The 20,603-nt window shown below is 48.3% G+C and overlaps 1 protein-coding gene across 5 annotated transcripts in view; it reads right to left on the bottom strand.

The window, feature by feature from the left end:
* Positions 1-20,603, bottom strand: part of ATP2B4 (ATPase plasma membrane Ca2+ transporting 4) — a 100,407-nt gene that overhangs the window by 52,675 nt on the left and 27,129 nt on the right. The gene's annotated exons all lie outside the window — the stretch shown is intronic.

Below are 20,603 nucleotides of genomic sequence, written 5' to 3'. Positions count from 1 at the left end.
GACATAAAGAAACAATTAGAACAGCATGGGATCCAGCAACAGCAAGGACAAGAGGTACTCATTCTAGCACAAGCGTTTAGGTGACAGTTGATACCTGAGCTGAACTGATAGCTCAGGCCTAAGCTGAGCGGACTGACTTAGGAGAGGCCCCTTCTTCCCTGGGGGCCCCTCAGCAGCCTGTAAACTCCAATGTAGAGAAATAACTTCAGATACACCCCAGCCTTCACACCTCACCTCTGCTAAACCAAGCAACACAAACCCCACAACTGGAGAAACTTGGAACTAACGGGTTATATGACCTCTAATGGCTCTCCCTGTCTATTTGAGGGCCCTGCAACAGAATGTTTTAGTCTCTTTTAATCTTAGAATGTTTTAATCTTACCTCTAAGAGGTGAGAAGAGATCAGGAAAGGAGTCCAGACCAGAGTGATCTGGAGGGTAGCCTGCCAGTCTGCCACCCTCCTCCAAACCCTGCACCCTACCACATTCCTAACACACCCATGTACAAACCAGGAGGGCAACCTGGGAGAAGACGGCCACATCCCCTGCAGCCCCTGAGAACACTTGGCCTGACACTGTATAGAAATTCTGCAGTTGTATATATTTCTGTATAGAAATATTGCAGTTGTCAATAGATCAGGTACTACGTTCAGATCTTGGAGTCTAAAAAGCTTTGGGGAGAAAAGGATGAGTAAAACCCTCCAGCAGTAGGCGATGCAGGGTGGAACATTTATACATAATGGGAACAGAAAGACCTCTGAGGAAGAAAGATAGTTTGAAGCCCGTGAGTGTTCAAGTTTCTCTGGGATTGCAGGAATATGACAGCTATCAATTCAGCCAGAGCCTAGGGCCATAACAAGGTCAGTAGGGGAGCAAAGTCAGCTTGTGTATGAGTGACAACGGAGGGTCTCAGGTCAGCAGTTCTCTCGGGAAGCCATATGTCACCTCACACATGTTGACTAGGGAGAGAGGGACGGGTGGGAACGGGGAGGATGAAGGAGAGAAAAAGCCTAAGCCCTGTCCTCAGCTTCAGGCAAGAGGACCACCACACACCAGCCACTTAAATGCCAAGGGGATCTTTCTGAACACGGCGCCAAAGCATTGAGGTCCCAGCCCTGGTCAGCCCCTCTTTTATACGTGGATGACGTCCTTGCTTCTAGACGATGAACAGGAAGTACAAGGGTCATCAGATAAGGGCTTGACTACTATATTAATTCCCAAAAATCACATGTGGCCAAAGTTCTTACTAATTCTAATCAGCACTGTTCTTAGTAGATTCCGCGGGGATGGAGGCGGTTACACCCCTCCCTCTCCCAGGATGCCCGCAGCTTACTCCTTCTACTGTGAATTTCTAGTGCTACCCTGACTTATAAAGGGTTATACAAGCAGCGTTTTGTTTTGTTCTTGTTGCTATTGTTTTTCAAATATCATGCTCCCTTTTCTTTTTAGGTGACATTCCTAGGGGACAGAAGAGAAGCTGAGGCAGTGTATCACACTCCTCTCAATCCTCCTGGCACCGGGACAGGCAGTACCACGGACATTTCTCTCCAATTCGGTTTCTTCTCCAAGCCTGGAAGCCTTGGGAAGGGCTACAGCAGCAAGAAGCCCATTTGACCCTTAAGTGGAACTCCTTAACCTTTGGAGAGGATGTTGAGGGCAGTGCTGATTGACAGCTTAACTGGAAATTATAACCTTTTTTTTTCTTTATCTCTACCACCTACTGCCATGGCTGTTTCACGAAGGCAGAGATTTTTCATGTGTCTTGCTCAATGCTTTCTCCCCAGTGCCCAGACAATCACCTACACAAAGCAGGCATTCAGCTAATTTTTTTGGCTGAATAACTCATAGTAGATTCAGAACCAGATTTACCATCTTCCCAAGAACCTTTGGAACAAGTCACTTAGCTTTCTTAGAGCTCAGTTTTTTTTAGGGCTCAGTTCCTCCCACCTTTATCTGGGAGAAGAAATTGATAAATGAATGGCATTATAAATAGAAATAGTACCTGGAAATCTTAGATGAAAGATGACCAAAAAAAAAAAAAAAAAAGAAAGATGACCAGTGTCCTGTATAGGACAGTCAAGTGATGTGAAAAGGTTAATTTGATCTTAATGAACTTTTGTTATCTAGTCCTTTAAGCAGAAAAGCAATAATCCCCATGTGCCCCTCCATCTTTTCTTGTGAGAGCAAACTCCCTCACCCCCCAAACAAGTGGAAAATTCCAAGCAGCATCATTAGCAATAACCATTATCTAGGTTATAACCATTAGCAAAAACCACTTCATGGATCACAGCCTTGTCATGGTAAAGGGGTTTGCATAACTGAATGAAGCTGTAAGTTATGCAGTGCAGGGCCACCCAAGACAGACAGGTCATAGTGAAGAGTTCTGACAAAACTTGGTCCACAGGAAGAGGAAATGGCAACCTACTTCAGTATTCCTGCCGCAAAAACCCTATGAAGAGTATGAAAAGGCAAAAAGATATGACATGGGAAGATGAGCCCCCCATGTCAGAGGGTGTCCAATATGCTACTGGGGAAGAGTGGAGGGCAATTACTCATAGCTTCAGGAAGAATGAAGCAGCTAGGCCAAAGCAGAAATGATGCTCAGCTGTGGATGCATCTGGAGGTGAAAGTAAAGTTTGATGCTGTAAAGAACAGTACTGCATAGGAACCTGGAATGTTACATCCATGAATCAAGTTTGAACATTGTCAAACAGGAGATGGTAAGATTGAACATTAACATCTTAGAAATCAGTGAACTAAAATGGATGGGAATGGGCAAATTTAATTTAGATGACCATTTTATCTCCTACTGTGGGCAAGAATCCCTTAGAAGAAATGGAGTAGCCCTCATAGTCAACAAAAGAGTCTGAAATGCAGTACCTAGGTGCAGCCTCAAAAACAACAGAATGATCTTGGTTCATTTTCAAGGCAAACCATTCAACATCAGAGTAATCCAAGTCTATGCCCCAACCACCGATGCTGAAGAAGCTGAAGTTGACTGGTTCTGTGAAGACCTACACTGTCTTCTAGAACTAACACTGAAAAAAGATGTCCTTATTCATCACAGGGGATTGGAATGCAAAAGTAGGAAGTCAAGAGATATCCAGAATAACAGGCAAGTTTGGCCTTAGAGTACAATATGAATCACAGCAAAGGCTAACAGAGTTTTGTCAAGAGAATACACTGGTCATAGCAAACACCCTTTTTCAACAATACAACAGATGACTCTACACATGGATATCACCTGATGGTCAATACCACAATCAGACTGATCATGTTCTTTGCAGCCAAAGATGGAAAAGCTCTATAAAACAAGACCCGGAGCTGACTGTGGCTCAGATCATGAGCTCCGTATTGCAAATTCCAGGCTTAAATTAAAGAAAACACGGAAAACTACTAGGCCATTCATATATGACCTAAATCAAATCCCTTATAATTATACAGTGGAGGTGACAAATCAATTCAAGGGATTAGAGCTGGTAGACAAAGTGCCTGAAGAACTACGGACAGAGGTTTGTAACACTGTACAGGAGGCAGTGACCAAAACCATCCCCAAGAAAAAGAAATGCAAGAAGGCAAAATGGTTGTCTGAGAGGCCTTACAAATAGCTAAGAAAAGAAGAGAAGAGAAAAGCAAAAGATAAAGAGAAAGATATATCCAACTGAATACAGAGTTCAAAGGAAAGCAAGGAGAGATAAAAGGGCCTTCTTAAATGAACAGTGCCAAGAAATAGAGAAAAACAATAGAATGGGGAAGACTAGAGATCTCCTTAAGAACATTAGCGACATCATGCAAGGAGGGGCATGACAAAGAACAGAAACAGTAAGAAGCTAACAGAAGCTGAAGAGATTAAAAAGAGGTGGCAAGAATACAGTATATTAAAAAGGTCTTAATGATAACCATGATGGTGAGGCCACTTACCCAGAGCCAGACACCCTGCAGTGTGAAGTCAAGTGGGCCTTAGGAAGCATTACTATGAACAAAGCTAGTGGAGGCAACAGAATTCCAGCTGAGCTATGGAAAATCCTAAAAGATGATGCTGTGAAAGTGCTGCACTCAATATGCCAGCAAATTTGGAAAGCAGTGGCCACAGGACCAGAAAAGGTCAGTTTTCATTCCAATCTCAATGAAGGGCAATGCCAAAGAATGTTCAAACTACTGTACAATTGCACTCACTTCATATGTTAGAAAGGTTATGCCCCAACTCCTTCAAGCTGGGCTTCAGCAGTATGTGAACTGTGAACTTCCAGATGTACAAGCTGGATTTAGAAAAGGCAGAGGAACCAGAGATCACATTGCCAACATTAATTGGATCATGGACTAAGCAAGAGAATTCCAGAAAAGCATCTACTTGTGCTTCATTGACTACACTAAAGCCTTTGACTGTATGGACCACAACAAATGTGGAAAATTCTTAAAGAGATGGGCGTATCAGACCACCTTACTTGTCTCCTGAGAAACTTGCATGTGGGTCAAGAAGCAACAGTTAGAACCAGACATGGAAAAGTTGACAGTTTTAAAACTGGGAAAGGAGTATGACAAGGCTGCAAACTGTCACCTTGCTTTGTTGTTGATGTTCAGCTGCTCAGTCATGTCCAACTCTTTGCAACCCCATGGACTGCAGCACGCCAGGTTTCCCTGTCTTTCACCATCTCCTGGAGTGTGCTCAAATTCATTTCTATTGAGTTGGTGATGCCATCCAACCATTTCATCCTCAGTCATCCCCTTCTCCTCCTGCCTTCAATCTTTCCTGGCATCAGGGTCTTTTCCAATGAGTCGGCTCTTTGCATCAGGTAGCCAAAGTACTGGAGCTTCAGCTTCAGCATCAATCCTTCCAATGAATATTCAGGATTGATTTCCTTTGGGATTGACTGGTTTGATCTCCTCGTTGTTCAAGGAACTCTCAAGAGTCTTCTCCAACACCACAGTGCAAAAGCATCAATTCTTCGGCATTCAGTCTTCTTTATGGTTCAACTCTCACATCCATATATAACAATTGGAAAAACCATAGCTTTGACTAGATGGACCTTTGTTAGCAAAGTGATGTCTCTGCTTTTTAGTATGCTGTCTAGATTTGTCACAGCTTTTCTTCCAAGGAGCAAGTGTCTTTTAATTTCATGGCTGCAGTCACCATCTGCAGTGATTTTGGAGTCCAAGAAAATAAAATCTGTCACTGTTTCCACTGTTGCTCCATCTATTTGCCATGAAGTGATGGGACTGGATGTCATGATCTTAGTTTTTTGAATGTTGAGCTTTAAGTCAGCTTTTTCACTCTCCTCTTTCACTCATCAAAGGGCTCTTTAGCTCCTCTTTGTTTTCTGCAATAAGGGTGGTGTCATCTGAGTATCTGAGGTTATTGATATTTCTCCTGGCAATTTTGACTGAGCTTGTGCTTCATCCAGCCTGGCATTTTGCGTGATGTAATCTACATAGAACTTAAATAAACAGGGTGACAATATACATCCTTGATGTAATCCTTTCCCGATTTGGAACCAGTCTGTTGTTCCATGTCTGGTTCTAACTCTTGCTTCTTGACTCACATACAGGTTTCTCAGGAGACAGGTAAGGTGGTCTGGTATTCCCATCTCTTTAAAAATTTTCCACAGTTTGTTGTGATCCACAGAGTCAAAGGCTTTAGCATGGTCAGTGAAGCAGAAGTATATATTTTTCTAGAATTCTCTTGCTTTTTCTATCATCCAATGGATGTTGGCAATTTGCTCTCTGGTTCCTCTGCTTTTTCTAAATTCAGCTCGGTTCATGTAATGTTGAAGCCTAGCTTGAAGAATTGTGTTACTTTGCTAGTGTGTGAAATGAGTGCAATTGTGTGGTAGTTTGACCATTCTTGACATTGCCTTTCTTTGGGATTGGAATGAAAAACTGACATTTTCCTGTCCTGTGGCCACCTTGCTTATTTAACTTATATGTAGAGTACATCATGGAGAAGGCAATGGCACCCCACTCCAGTACTCTTGCCTGGAAAATCCCATGGATGGAGGACCCTGGTAGGCTGCAGTCCTTGGGGTTGCTAAGGGTTGGACACGACTGAGCGACTTCACTTTCACTTTTCACTTTCATGCATTGGGGAAGGAAACGGCAACCCACTCCAATGTTCTTGCCTGGAAAATCCCAGGGACGGGGGAGCCTGGTGGGCTGCCATCTATGGGATCGCACAGAGTCGGACACGACTGACGTGACTTAGCAGCAGCAGCAGAGTACATAATGGGAAATATCAGGCTGGATGAATCACAAGTTGGAATCAAGATTGCCAGGAGAAATATCAATAAACTCAGATATGCAGATGATACCACTTTAACAGCAGAAAGTGAGGAGGAACTAATGAGCCTCTTGATGAGAGTGAAAAACCTGGCTTGAAACAACATTCAAAAAACTAAGATCGTGGTATCCAGTTCCATCACTTCATGGTGAATAGAAGGGGAAAACGTGGAAGCAGTGACAGATTTTCTTTTCTTGGGCTCCAAAGTCACAGCGGATGGTGACTGCAGCCATGAAATTAGCACATTAAAAGTGGAGATGTCACTTTGCCAACAAAGGTCTGTATGTAAAGTCAAAGGTATGGTCTTTCCAGCAGGCATGTAGGTGTGAGAGTTGGACCATAAAGAAGACTGGGTGCTGAAGAACCAATGCTTTCAAATTGTGATGTTGTAAAGACTCTTGAGAGTCCATTGGACTGAAAGGAGATCAAGCCAGTCAATCCTAAAGGAAATCAACCCTGAGTATTCATTGGAAGGACTAATGCTGAAGCTATAATCCCTTGGCCACTGATGTGAAGAGCGGGTCATTGGTAAAGACCCTGATGCTGAGAAGGATTGAAGGCAAAAGGAGAAGGGTGTGGCAGAGGATGAGTTGGTTAGATAGCATCAGTGACTCAGTGACGTGAATTTGAGCAAACTCTGGGAGATGCTGGAGGACAGAGGAGCCTGGTGTGCTGCAGTCCATGGGTGGCAGGAGTTGGCCGTGACTTGGCAACGGAACAACTACTGCAGTGCAGCCTTGGGCCTCTAGAGAAGGAGGGGCAGCCTGAAGAGACCAGAGTCTTCCACTCACACAGACAACCAATGCGAAAAGGCCAGTTAAGGTCAGAACACGTGCGGCAGGTAGAAAAGGGTGAATCTGGTCTGCTTCAGGCCGCCCTTGAGACACACACAGGCCAGGCACGAAGCTGCTGGCACAAAGGCAAGGGGTGCTGCCCGTCTGGGATCCCTTTTTAAGCCGGGCTCTCTGCGAAAGTGCTTCTGGAATTTGGAGGCATTGCAGGAGCCAGAGCCAATACTGCTCTCTCTCTGTGGCTGAGCTTGCCTAGCCCCTACCCTTATTAGGCAACTGGCAAAGGACGACCGGTAAGTGTTCACGCAGCCTCAGCCCCGGGCGCAACGCTCTGATGTCCGGGAGGCCACTGCCTCCCGTCAAGTCAGGATTAGTCATGCTGCTTGGGGCTTTCTGGGTAAGGCATGTTCTCACTCCCCGTTTCTAGCATTTTGCCAGCCTAATGATGACGGGATAGAAGAGGGAATTTTCTTCCCTTCCTGTGGGGTCAAGAAATCCTACTGCTTACATGACCACTAAATCATTGTAATTTTTTTCCTCCTAAAGTTCTGTAACACCTGTTGTGCAACCTGTCGTGACACGTGACAGGATATGGCATACCAGTTTTAGGTAGGACGGCTGTGACTCCCACCTTACAGGTGAAGACGCTGAGATTCAAAGCCCTAAAAAGTGCCTGTTCTTCGGCAAGTCAGTGGCCTTTCCTGTGCGTCCTCTTGCTGTACCTACTCCTCCCCTCCAATCTGGGCCTCTTCATTTTCTGACAAATATGTAACAGGTTCTTTACCACCACTTAGAGGAAGTACTGACTCTCGCACTTGCTCTTTCTCTTTCAGAACCAGTTCCCTCACATTCCACACAGTGAGGATCAGAGATCCCCTCCAGTTCCTACACATACCTGAGAAGCAGAGCGCCCTACACTTCCTGATAACTCAATTTGCAGCTAACCTCCCCAGCAAGTTCCAAAGTGAGGAGCTGCCAGAGATAAAAAAAAAAAAACAAAAAAAAAAACCCATGTCTTAAGCCACCAAGCCATAAACAATAGTCAGACGCTGTTCCCTCCAGTTTTGCCAAGAAATCCCTTACTCGTAGAAACCTTCCTGGGGTGCCCTCAGAATATGAGGGAAAAAGTTAACTTCCTATGTAGGGGACAGAGTAGGGTATTTTGAGGATGTGAAAGGAACCCACTCCCTGAATCTCCACTGCCAAAGGCTGCTAATGAATCTGGCGTGATGCATGGGAAATGAAGAATGAATGCAAACAGGAGAAAGGAAATGGCAGGGGGCCGCGGGCCCAGGCTGCAGGCTGGCGACCGCAGCGAGACCTGCCGGGAATGGTAAGGAGCTCAGCTCCAGCCTCTGGGCTGCCGGCGGCCGCTAAGATGGGGGTGGCACAGGAACAGGATCGAGACACCTTATAACGCGCCAAACTGAGCACGAAATCTGCTTCAGGCCCACCCTTTCCCATTCAGAGAGAAATGATTCATGTAAGTACACACATGTTATTACTGATACATAAACAGCAGCCTAGCATAGCAGCTGTTATGTAGTGGTTGGTCCATACATAGTTATTCTCATTATTCCACATATTGTTTCTCTGAATCTTCATTAACAGCCTTGTAAGGAGGGCAAGCCATTTTATAGGAGGGAAATACAGATTCTGAGAACGAGGATTTGTGTCCTAGCCTGAATCCAAAGCCTCAAGTACAAGGTCAATCCTCTACGAAAAAGGAAACAAAGCTACAGATTTACTACCTAAAGCTTGACGAGAAGCCCATATAAATCTATATGGCCCAGAGCCCCTAAAGGCTCTACCACACCTCAGGGAAACACCTCCTTACCTCTTTCAGCTTCCTGGGCAACCACAGCAGTAGGTCACAGCTTATGAGGGGCTGACACCCTCCACTCCAGCCCTGCCCCCACATACATATGCCCCGGCCAGAATGCCCTTGGCTCCGGATGGCATGACTCCAAGTATGTCCAGTTCCCACTCAGAGGCTGAAGGAGGGGGCTGAGGGCTCCCTGCACTCCATCACCTCACACTCGGGGCATCAGCCCTGGGATGGGGAGAGGCACAGAGACACCTCTTCTCTTCTTATTCCCGCAGGGGCAGTTCCCTGCAGTGTCTTAAGCTTCACTCTTTGTCTCGTTGCTGGCATACCTCTAAGAGGCCTTTCATGAGAGCTGGCAAGCACCTGCACGGGGCAGGCTGCCCTGCATGAGACATCCTTGGCTGGCCCTCCTCTGAAGGTCTAAATACCACGCGGAGGCTGCTTTGCTTCATCCTCATGACATGACAGGCCTCTTATTCCCATGACCAGAGGCTGGCCCACCAGTGTCAGTTCTCACCACTTGGGTCACGCAGCCACCCTGCTTGGGGTTCAGGGCTCTCCTTCCATCCCCCTGCCCTAGTGCCTGCTGGCTTGCCAAGCAGACCTGCATGCACACCCTCCTCCAGTCTCCGAGGCCCTGTGGAGGCATATGGGCAGAAGGTCAGGGCAGGGGATGCTGGCGGGAGTTCAGGTGGTGGGCGGCACCCCCTCTCATCGCCAGCAACAGCCAGGTTGGTGCCAGGAAGCCAAGGGAGGGCTGAGGCACCAAAACTAGGCCTCCGTACTGACCACAGCATGGCACACTGCAGCCTGTGGTGCTGGAACCCGATGCTAATTCTCTGCCAGCCCCTGGGACCTGGGTTCTGGTGGGTACTCCCTTCCTAAAGCGAAGACATCACTTACTGGTGAGGAGGTGGCTTATGTGAGGCCTCCTGGCTTACCCGCTCCCTCCCCACAAGCCTTCGAGAAAGTGAAAGTGTCTGACTCTTTGTGACCCCATGGACTGTAGCCCGCCAGGCTCCTCTGTCCATGGGATTTCCTAGGCAAGAAAACTGGAGTGGGTTGCCATTTCCTTCTCTTGGGGAATCTTCCTGACCCAGGGATTGAACCCAGGTCTCCCGCATCACAGGCAGATTCTTTACCATTTGAACCACCAGGTAAGCTACCCTGAGAAGGTCTTCTTCAATTCAGTAGCAGAAATGCAGTGCCAGAATCAAAGCATCTGTGTAGAGAAGATGTGGTGCCCTCAAGCCCTGGGTCTCAGGGATTCAGAATTTCCCCCTCCTCCTTGGAGCCACCTTGCACTTGACCAAACTAAGTCTATGCATTATTTGTGGTGACAGAGTTGAAGGCAACCTGGGATCCCCTCTCCCACTGATGGGCAGAAAAAATACATGAGCTAGATAACAGAGAATATCATGCAACAGAAACACAGATCAGATGTACATACAATATTGCTGATCTTAAAAACAGTGCTTAGTGCAGGTAAAAAAGGGTACTTTAACAAAAATTAAAAACATATGCATTTTAAGGGATATATTTAAACAAAAAGACACACATTAGAATGCTGCTCACAGGGAGGGAAGGGAAAAGATGTGGAATATGGGAAACAGCACAGGAAGGGCCTTGCATGGATCACGATAATACTGGACCATGAATCCACAGTACGATTGACTCAATAGTCTGCACCTGAAACTGGAAAAAGATAAAACATGCTACGCTACTGAAGCCTTTCAGACCTGAAGGGACTGCACTGTCTAAGATATGCCATGACAATGAGAACAAAACTTACCAGTTCTGGCCAGACGCCTTCAGATGGCAGGGAGAGGTCAGGCCCACAGAGAGCACAAGCTCTCTCTGAACAGTGAAGCCGAGAATTGGCCAAAGGCTGATGATACTCTGCTCCTGATATCTATTGATCCAGCCCCTGTCAGAGACCCCAGAACCGTTAAGGTGAAGACAGGAAGTTTCATGACATGGGTTGGGAAACTGAAGCTGAAATGTTCCTAACAGGGCACTGTTACCTTCCTAGAGTCATCCTAAAAATAGCACCAATAGAGCAAAATGAAAATGGGCAGTCCCTTGGGCCTAGAGCCATAGGGAATATACCCTATTTCCAAATAATCTGAGTCATACTGGCCTGGGTCACTGCTATGGCTGCCTGTGACTCAGGGGGTGTTACGGGAGTGTTCACAGAAAGCTGGAGCTCAGGAAAAAAAAAAAAATGTAGAGGATGGAACAGTAACCTCCTTCAGTGGATGAAGGAGGACAAGAGCTGAGTTCGGGCGGGAGTAACCGTCCCATCCAGAAGGTCTGTTGTCTGATGCAAGGAGTGCTGGCCAGATGGTGGGAAATGCACTGGACATGGGTTAAAAGGGCACCTTCCTCCTACACTAAGCAAGGAGCAGCTTGCTTGCACTAGGTCAGCAGACAGGAGGCAGACCCTTGGGCAGCAGCTTTCGCAGACCCAGGACACACAGACTCGTGGGCAACAGACTGCCTTTCTTGGCGCTGAGGTGGTTTTTTCACGTTTTGGCCCCATGGGAAAAAGGGGGGAGTGCTATTTAGCAGCTGGATTATATCCTGTATTATTTTTACAAACAAATTTCAAGAGAACCATGTCATGCTTACGGAGAGGGAGAAGGGTCAGTCTCCCTGGGCTATTGGAGTTGGTCAGCATCTCGTTGCTCCTAGACCCCAGGCTCTGGTGGAAGCCTCAGGTGCGAGGGAGGTCACATGTCACCCACCAAACGGCGTGCTGTGGGCAGCTGTCCCAGGGGCTCAGGAGGAGAGGAAGCAAAACAACATTCCTGTGTGCCCCGGAGCACCACACTGCCTGCGTGGCACTCCTGTTGCCTCCGTCTGCTTCATGACAGTCTTCCCAGTATAGACAGCCACCCCCGGCCCTGTCTAATCCAGACCTCTCAGCCCAGCTAGATCCCGGAAGCTCCGGACAAACGGGCAAGGGCTCCACGCCGAGAAGATGGCATGTATCAGGACAGAGATCCGGGAGCACCCCTGAATAAGTCACCTCACCACCCAGGTTCACTCTTCTTTGCTTATACACTGTATAGATAGGAGCTGCTAAGTCAGGGTGGGGCTTCTGAAATTGGGCAGATCATACTTTCTTGCACTTGTGCCTTGGAGCAGCGGTTCTGAAACCTGCGTGAACATCAAGACTCCCAGGAAGTCGCAAAGCCCCGCTTTGAGTTCCCTGGGTCTTAGAGCAAATTCCTACTGGCTGTCTATTTTACACATGATAGTGTAGGTTTTCATGTTACTCTCTCCATACATTCCACCCACTCCTTTCTCCTTGACCCCGGGGCCATGGGTCTGTTCTCTACGTCTGTGTTTCCATTGTTTCCCTGCAAATAAATTTAAAAAAAAAAAAAAAGACTTCTGGGAGGGTTCCCACAGTTGCTGGTTCAGGAAGTCTGAGGATGTGCGTTGAAACAAGCTCCCTGACAAGCGGATGCTGCTGCTGGTCTGGGTACCACACTTGAGAAGGATGCAGAGTTTACAACCTTGTGAGAATCTCCAGCGACACCAAGATAAAGCAACCGAGGCTCCCAGCGGAGGCCCAGGCCCAACACCGTCCTCGGATCCAGGCTGACAGGGGAGTCACACAAGGGTCTTGTCCCATCTCCCCCTCCTTTAGTCCTTCCAGAATGTTGATCTTTGCTTCTGTTCATCTCAGGGCAGCCTTGTTCCCAGAGAGACCCATGATCTTCTCAAGGGAAGCCTCTGTCCTGTGAGTCCTTGAGAGACTTGAGAGGACCTCCCTGAATAGGCTGCAACAGAAGCCAGGATTTATTTAGAAAGTTCAAACAAGCTGCCTCATGAGGTTCAGAACCCGGACCCCTTTGGGTTCATGTGCAGCTAAGCACCCTCTGCACTTTGGTTCCGACTTTGCAGGAGATAAGAGATGGGGTGATGCCCAGGGGAAAGAGAAGAAATAGGCAGGAAAGACACCCACCCCTCACTTCAGGTTCTCAGGATATTACCACTCCTTGGCACATCTGAGGCCTTCCTAGGTGACATAGTGGGTTCCTGCCAGTGCAGGAGACGCAGGAGCCTCGGGTTCGATCCCTGGGTCAGGAAGGTCCCCTGGAGAAGGAAATGGCAACCCACTCCAGCGTTCTTGCCTGGAAGGTTCCACGGACAGAGGAGCCTGGAAGGCTATAGTCCATGGGGTTGCAGAGTCGGACACAGCTGCACATCTGGATCCCATGCTGCCCTGGCTCTGCCATTTCCCACGGCCCCGCCACACCTCGGGTTGGGGGGGGTGGTGCCCACTGCTCTGAGGCCCAGGCGGCACGGGTGTGGCGGGTGAGCCGCAGCAGCTGCTGTTTTCCAGCCGGGGCGACAGGCTGCTATAAACACTTGCTGAGGTTGCTATGGCAAAGTGAGTGTGCAGACCCACAATGGTGTAGCTATTTATGTGCCTGTAATGGCAGAGCGGCCGGTTTTTTATTATTTTACTTTCAAAGTTTTCCTTTCCCAACCCCCAAAACTGCTTAAAAAAAAAAGAAAAAAAAAAAAGAGCCACTGCATCTTTCCTCAAGAAGAAAAAGACTCTATTACAGAGTCTGGGATTTGAAACAGCAAGGGAAAGACTGAAGTAAGGAGTATGGTCAGCTCCTTTGAAGAGGGAAATGTATGGCTTCTTGCCCCTACATGCTTCTGCCTCAGCTCAGCACGGGGAAGCCCCAACTCTGGGTTTTCTCACCTCTGCACCACTGGCTCTGAGAAGAGACAAAGACGCTTTGTCCTATGCCTTCCTGTCAAAGCTGGCTCCGGCCAGCAGCATTCCTTAGGTTCCCTGTCTCCCCACCAGCCCCCTGCTGGATGCAGGTTTCGTCAGGACCAAGACACGGGGTCGTGGGAAGACAGTCTCAAGACGATCACCCTCCGGTCCCAGCCGGTCCCAGCCCAGCCATGGGTGCAGAGCCATCCCACATGGATCCCAGACACTCCTGGCTGGAGGGCTGTGGGAAATGACTTCTGAGGTACCTCTGAAGGGACACCTGTTTCTGCCACTTGTACAGAGAACTTTCATTCAATTCTCTCTTCTCAGGGAGCTCTGGGGGGAAAGGATACCATCCAAATCAGGATGGTAAGGACCTCTCATCAGCACCAAGGAGCCAGCATTCAAGGTTCAGATGCTGGAGGATGATCAAAAGCAAGGTTGATTTATCCTTGGACACCAGGACACTAGGCACGTGGGAAAAGCTTTTGGTAGAAGTAGGGAGTATTTTCTGGCTACTGGATGGGGCAACACAGCCTCCTACCTTCTCCACTCGCCCCGGCAAATGTGAAGTAATAAATATGAACAAAGAAATGCGCCATCAGGCATAAGCAGCCCAAGAGGGAGAGGGTGGAAGATTACCGTGTGGTATCTCACACCCACACCCATGCACGTACACAACTGAGCTAAGAGTGTGTGCTGACTGATAAATACGCCAGTCATCAGATGATATCTAAAGAACAGAGAGCCACCTTGCAGAAACAGCTGGTTGGAATACAAAAGATGCTGAAGGATTTTACCATTCCTCTTTCTCCACCTTATTCTAGTTCCTTTCAGATGGTTACATCCTTAGTAGGAGAAAAAAAAACCCCACCTGCCGAAGGGCATATTAATCAGATTAAAAATAAAGTTAGGGCAGTTTTAACAAGAGCAAATCACACAGACGGTTCAATTCTTTCCATCTCAGACTGGAACAGAATGCCTCCCAGATGCCACTATGGCTCAGAAAGGCTATCAATGAGAACAGTCCTCAAGGGGAAGAGAGAAGCAGAGGGGGAAGCTGCTGTTGATTCCACAAGGGAAGCACCCCCTGCTGCCCCAGGAGAGGTCAAGGTCCTAACTGACAGTCTGGGTTAGCTGATACAATCTTGCTGGGAAAATCAGCAACTTGGGACAGAAATCAGTCTTGGCAGACCCTTGAGGTCAAAGGAGCAGAGCAGGCATGGTCTCTAGGCTTGTCAAATCAGCTGTCGCCAGCACGCCACTGTCCCTGCAGGGCAGGAAGGGAGGGCCCAACATGAGCTCCTGTTGGTAAGTCTCAGCGCATTTACTCAGGCTGAGCAGTCGTTGCTTAGGAATACATTAAAGACAAAGAAGCGGACATGTCCTAGAACCCCCACAGCAGACTAAGCTTCCAAAAATCTCGGTTATAAACAGTGTTTATTCAAAAGGGCTCAGATGGACACAGGGCCCATTGTTGAAAGAGACAACGGGCAGGCAGAGAGGTGAGTCAGCCCCAGCTGGCGGTGGTTTATGCATCTCAAGAGAAAGTGCAAGGTACTGTGTATTCTGGGCGAGTGGAAAGGGTGTGTCACCTCCTTCTCCCAGCTCCTGCCTCAGTGCCTGACCTAAAACGTGGAGGTCACGAGTGAGCGACCCCTCTCTGCTCCCACGCGCTTCTGTCCCTAGGGAAAGAGAAAGATGGAAGGCCGGGAAGGAGACCCAACCTGCACAGAGAAGCCACTGTTCAGTCCCAAGGGCCCACCCTCAGCACAGGCCCGTCCCCCCGGCCTCTCGGGGGCTGCGGGGCTGGCGGACTGGAGGCCCGTCACCCTCGCTCTCCAGGACACAGCCACAGGGCTTTTCTGCTGCGGATGGAAGGGAAACCAGCTGCAGGAATCACTGCAGGAATCATCCACCCTCTAGGCAGAAGCAAAGACCAACTATACAGAACTCAGGTTCTCCTGATACCCATTCAATTCTAAACTCCCATGCACAGCATTTTAAACATCACTGCCATACCTCCAAGGAAAAACCTGGGAGAACCATGGTGATTGTTTCTTGGGGAGAGGTCTGTAGGAAGTGGCAGAAAAGCATGTTTTCTGGATTATTTCTGAAGCACTGCACTGCCAGAAATCATGGGAAAAACAGCTAGTATCAGTCTCTTTTACCTCCTCATTTTTCTCTCTATACCTCAAATCTAAGCCTTATTTTTTCATATTTCTGTACATCACTTTCCACATCTCTCCCTCTCTTCCTGCCTGCTTCCTTCTCGCTTTCTCTCTGTCTCTCACCCTCACAACAGATCTATTTATCGGTCTGCCTATCTATCTATCTCAATCTCAAAATCTCTCTCATTCTCTCCCACATTTCCAGGGGCAATCTAATTGGACAGAATTCCATCCTCCTTACCTGGGTAATTTCTGGAACCAATCAGCCCTGTCAAGTCCACATTGGCTCAAACAGCAAAGGAGTCTGGGAACACTCAGAGGCGAGTGGGGTGCTCACGGGGCTGCCATGGCTAGTCCCAGCACAGGGAATTCTCTCTCCCTCAGAGAATGGCCCAGAGACAGTCAGGCTGAACTCCAAACCAACCTGCATTCTCCCAGACCTTCCTGGAGCTTGCCTGGCTACGTCGAATAAGTAAGTAAATAAGTAAGTGAAAGCCACTCAGTCGTGTCCAACTCCAGGCCAGAATACTGGAGTGGGTAGCCTTCCCCTTCTCCAGGGGATCTTCCCAACCCAGGGATCAAACCCAGGTCTCCCACATTGCAGGCGGATTCTTTAGCAGCTGAGCTACAAGGGAAGCCCGGCTAAGTCGAATATGTAGCATCCAATCATGCTTGAAGCACAGGCAAACACTGAGGACTCAGAAGTGAAGACCCCCTAACACAGGCAGTGGGAAAGGAAGGATGCGAGACTATTCCTACGCGTAACAAACTGAAGTCAGGATTTCGTATGCTCAGCCAAGTTCCCGATCCAGTATAGATAGGAAGTGACCTGATGGAGGAAGAGGCTGGGAGATTAGACAGATATAAAACACATCTGGGGCCACAACTGGACTCTGGCTCCTCTCTGTGCCACCACAGAAGCTGAAAATTCACAACTGAACATGATAAGCTAGTCCTACCCAACCACAAGCTGCAAAGTGGCTCCACTGTTTCACTTGAATTGCGCTGTGATTCTATAAAATTGGGGCTGGGAATAGACAGATGGAGGCGAACATTCAGCTCCCTGGTGACACAGTCGCCTTCTCCTAGCTCTCCCTACCACTATGCAAGTAAGTATTCAAGGATTCGCAGAGGGAACCAGTGGAGGAGCAGCAAAAGGCATCCTAACCCAGCAGGGCCAGACCTCTGTAGGCATCTCACACTATTTGTCTAACATTTGCTTCAGCAAAAATTTGCTGGAGCACTCTTCCCAGCTTCTCCAGTCTCACACATCCTGGCCAGCTGTTCCAAATCAGTTAAGATCCATATCAGCAGAGAACAATCCTTTCCAGTGTCGGGGGGAGGTCAGCGCCCGCCCTTCAGGGCTTCAGCCCCTGAGCCCTCCCTCTGCAAGCTGCCATGTCCAAAGAGGAGCCAAGGACAGGCTACCCCGCTTCCCGCCCTCCCTCCTCCAACAGCCAGCTCAAGAGGATTCCTTCACGGGGACGTCCCACAGCAGCGAAGCCATGGAAACTTTGCCGTCTAAGGCTGTGGAATTCTTCTACCGGGCTCCTGCAGTTAATCATCACAGCTCCCTGGATGCCCAACTTGGGACTTTAAAAGGTAGCACCAGAGCAAGAAGTACAAACATGTCAAGAGAGAAAAGAAAAAAAAGTTGGGGCAAGCTAAAAGATAACCAGCTCTAACAGTCTTCTAAGTAACTGAGTAATTATGAAAAGTCAAAGAAGAAAGAGGCAAATGAAAAATGCGTGGACCACAGCTTCAGGATTCCCAGCTAATGTTGCCTACATTCATATTCCAAATCCTGCAGGAAATGTTGCTTCCATTCCTAACCAAAGGGGTTGGTTTGTTTGAAACTTTCTTCGAGCAGAACTAAAAATTTGAAGGCTTCTGTCCCACTTTGGAAAAATGTATTAGAGAGTCCAGAGCTGTGAGTACAAGGCTTTGGAACATTAACTCCCAAGATGGTAGAAGTGGCCTCTTAGGCCAGGTTGCCATGGTTTCCGGGAGAACAAACAGAATATGGCCCTAAAGAGGGGTAGGAGGGTGAACCGCCTTTTTCTTCTGATTGGAGTTGTTTCAAGAGCCAAGACAGGAGTGGGGTACGGTAAAACAAAGCGAAGTTTACGGAAGGTTACAGGGGAAAGAAAATGGTCAGTCTTCATAGGTCCCATTCTTCCTGGGGAGGCTAGGGTGAAGGCCCTGTGTTTAGGATGATAAGGCACCATGTCAGGGAAGAGTTAAACCTAGGAATTACATAGGAAGATGAGCAGCCTCTCTTCTATATCAAATGCCCAGCCAAGCTAACCTAGGAGGCAAGGAGAACACAGGCTGTAACTGAGCTGCTCCGGGAAAGGCAAGGCCCTCCGAAGCCCCTGAGTTTCACCCAGAAGTGATACATAGAGGTGGTGTTTCCCCAGAACTGAGGCCTACCCCTCTGGTCACCTCCCACACCAGCATCAGTGTACTGTCTCCCCAGGCCCTCGGTTGGGACTCCCGATTCTCGTTCCAAAGGACCAGATGGGGCAGAAGAGTGTCGAGTGCCAGAATGCTACCACGTCTTTCCAGCAGGAGCGCTCAGCTGAACGGGGCCACCTGGCCTAGGAATTCCCTTTCATGCTCGTGACAGCTCTCTGCATTGTACAAGAACCCCTTGGATGCCTCCTCCAGAGTTCCTGCCAGCTTGACTCACACTGGAGAGGTGGAAAGGACAGAGCTGACCAGGATTCTCTACACCCAGAAGTGGTGACTGTAGGACCTTTGTAGGTTAAGTACCATGTATGCCCTGCCAGCTTCTCAAAGCAGGGTAGGGCCGGGGGTTGACCAGCCACAAGCTAGGAGGCAGGTTTATCAGTGAGTGCACTCCAGAGTTAAATTCCTTGCCTTTTCAGGGAGCAGATCCTCTGCGTTTCCTACCAACTAGACCAAACATCTCCCAGAACCCCAGTGCTCCCCCTTTGGGGAAAGCCTAATGGAAATCCCCTCATTTCACACTGAAACTTCTATGAGTCAAACACTGTGCCGGGCGCTGGGACAAAAAGACTGCAGTCTATATGGGAAAACGGGGCAGATAACGCAAAGAAATCTGCATTAGGCATGAAATGAAGGGTGGAAATGCCCCCCTTACCTATCCACCTGTGTGTATCCAGCACCTCCAAGGTCGGCCCCGCAGGCTAGCTGGCAGCCAGGACGAGATCACTCACAGAACCCCTACCCCCCAACTCTGGGCCCCACCCACACCATATGCAAAGGGGAGCTTTCCAGAGCTGCTCCATACAGCACATGGGTGTGCACGTGTGCCCTGAAAATGATGAGCCCATAGTAAGCCAGGCACTGGGAGATGAGCCACGCTAAGTTTTGCCGGGTGGGTTATGCACCCATGGGCTGGGTTCATCTGAAGGGAGCACCTTGCTAACATCATTAGAGAGGTGCCTTACAGGCTGGCAGTGACATGTCACTGTCAACCTGACACACTGCCTTGGGTCACTAGATCCTAAGAAATACCTAAGGAAGAAAAGCAGAAGTGACAGAGGCTGCACCCGAAGTGGCCGGCCCGCGGGCCTGGGCCCTGCTGGGCTTGGCTGGGCACAGACCTGCCTGCGGCCCCAGGCTCTGCCCCTGTGGGTCTTCCTGAGCGGCACTAGACTCGCCTCCCCTCGGCCACTTTCATCTAAATCCATTCTTCCTAGGCCTCAATTTTCCCATGTGAAAAAAAGAGTTAGTGAAAGTAAGTAACTGACCTCATATTAGGTTGGGAGGTGACTACTTCTTTCGTATCCGAAGGCCCATTGCCTTTGGAGGAGTATCAGGTGCATTAAAAAGCTTTATCAGAAGGGAGGCCACCAAGGCCGCCCCTTTGTCAGGGGCTCCTGGCACCTCTGGCTACCTTGTTCTTACCCTTCTTACTACCTGTTCTGGATCCTGGCTCTATGTACCAGGAAGATACTGATACTCCCCCTTCTCGGATCTCTCCAGAATCTCCAACTTTTGCAGCCGTATCTGGGGAGTTTGCCTGAGGTTTTCTGTTAACTGGTGTCAGGAAAACCAAGGAGGAAGGCAGAAAAGTTCATGAGAGTCAAAGAAGACTGTGGTAATGTCTGCATACTGCTTTATAGTTTCAAAGCACTTTGATGTGATCTGAAACAGCCTTTAAGGATAAACAGGACTATGGTGGGAAGGGATAGTTAGGGAGTTTGGAATAGACAAGTACACACTGCTATTAATATATTTAAAGTGGATAAACAACAAGGACCTACAGTATAGCACACAGAACTCTGTTCAATGCTATGTGGTAGCCTGCATGTGAGCGGAGTTTGGGGGAGAATGGCTACATGTATATGTTGGGCTGAACCCCTTTGCTAGTCCCATGAAACTAGGGGACTAGCAAACAATTAACATTGTTAATTGGCTATGTCCCAACAAAAGCTTAAAATATAAAAAAATAAAAGTAAAAAAGATAACCAGGACTGATGATAGTCCTTCTACAGATTTTATCACACATGGTCTTAAAGGTGACATGACTCAGTTAAGGCACACAAGCACAGGAAGAGCCTGGAAACTAAGACACACTGCACGTTACAAGTTCCTATTTAAAAAGTGGACAGAAACCAGAATAAGAGATGAGAGCAGCCCATATGAAACAATCAGATAATTTTAGGCCCCGCCCAGGACACCGGAGCTGGGAGATTCCTACCCTGATGAGCTCAGAGGGTTAGCATAGTGCTCCACGCCCTGTGAGAGGGAGCTGTGAGACACCCTGAAGATGCGTCACCGTCGGAGTCAGGGCCACCTCG

Source organism: Bos indicus, chromosome 16 (genome assembly GCF_029378745.1).
Source record: "Bos indicus isolate NIAB-ARS_2022 breed Sahiwal x Tharparkar chromosome 16, NIAB-ARS_B.indTharparkar_mat_pri_1.0, whole genome shotgun sequence".
Lineage (NCBI taxonomy): Eukaryota > Metazoa > Chordata > Mammalia > Artiodactyla > Bovidae > Bos > Bos indicus.
This window is presented reverse-complemented; position numbering and strand designations above follow the sequence as displayed.